The 329-nt window shown below is 74.5% G+C and overlaps 1 protein-coding gene and 1 long non-coding RNA gene across 10 annotated transcripts in view; one reads left to right on the top strand and one right to left on the bottom strand.

The window, feature by feature from the left end:
* The window catches only part of SLC16A12 (solute carrier family 16, member 12), a 100297-nt gene continuing 99968 nt past the window's right edge, over window positions 1-329 (top strand). For 5 of the 8 annotated variants that reach the window (XM_010838521.1, XM_010838519.1, XM_010838518.1 and 2 more), the window contains exon 1: window positions 1-58. The gene's annotated coding sequence lies outside the window, so the exon portion shown is untranslated. Of the gene's footprint in view, window positions 59-86; window positions 253-329 lie in introns of those variants that run through there. The other 3 variants (XM_010838523.1, XM_010838522.1, XM_010838520.1) reach the window with 1 other exon arrangement.
* LOC104987530 overlaps window positions 1-329 on the bottom strand; it is an 11976-nt gene that overhangs the window by 11150 nt on the left and 497 nt on the right. The window lies entirely within an intron of this gene.

The following is a 329-nucleotide window of genomic DNA, read 5'->3' as shown; positions in this document are numbered from 1 at the left end:
GGTGCACCCCGGGGGCATGTCCGCACGCCACCGCCCGGGCTGCAGCGGTCCACGCGAGGTGAGCCAGAGGAGCGGCCGGGAGGAGAGGGGGATCTGCACTAACTGGGCGGGCTGCGGAGGGCTGGAGGCTGGCCCACCGGGCTGCCGGGGCGCAGTCTCCCGCCGATCGCTCTGGCACCAGGATCCCCAGCGTACCGGCCCGGGAGCCCACTGGCACACCCTCTGTCCGCTCTCAGGACGCGGGTGGCTCAGGTGATCCGGGCATCCTTCGACGGCCGGGCGGCAGGGCTCTAGGGCTGGGCTGGGTGGAGGTGGCAGAGGGCGCTCCC

Source organism: Bison bison, unplaced genomic scaffold (genome assembly GCF_000754665.1).
Source record: "Bison bison bison isolate TAMUID 2011002044 unplaced genomic scaffold, Bison_UMD1.0 scf7180017864097, whole genome shotgun sequence".
Classification (NCBI taxonomy): Eukaryota; Metazoa; Chordata; class Mammalia; order Artiodactyla; family Bovidae; genus Bison; species Bison bison.
Note: the sequence above shows the minus strand (reverse complement) of the source record. Positions and strands in the feature narration are given on the sequence as shown.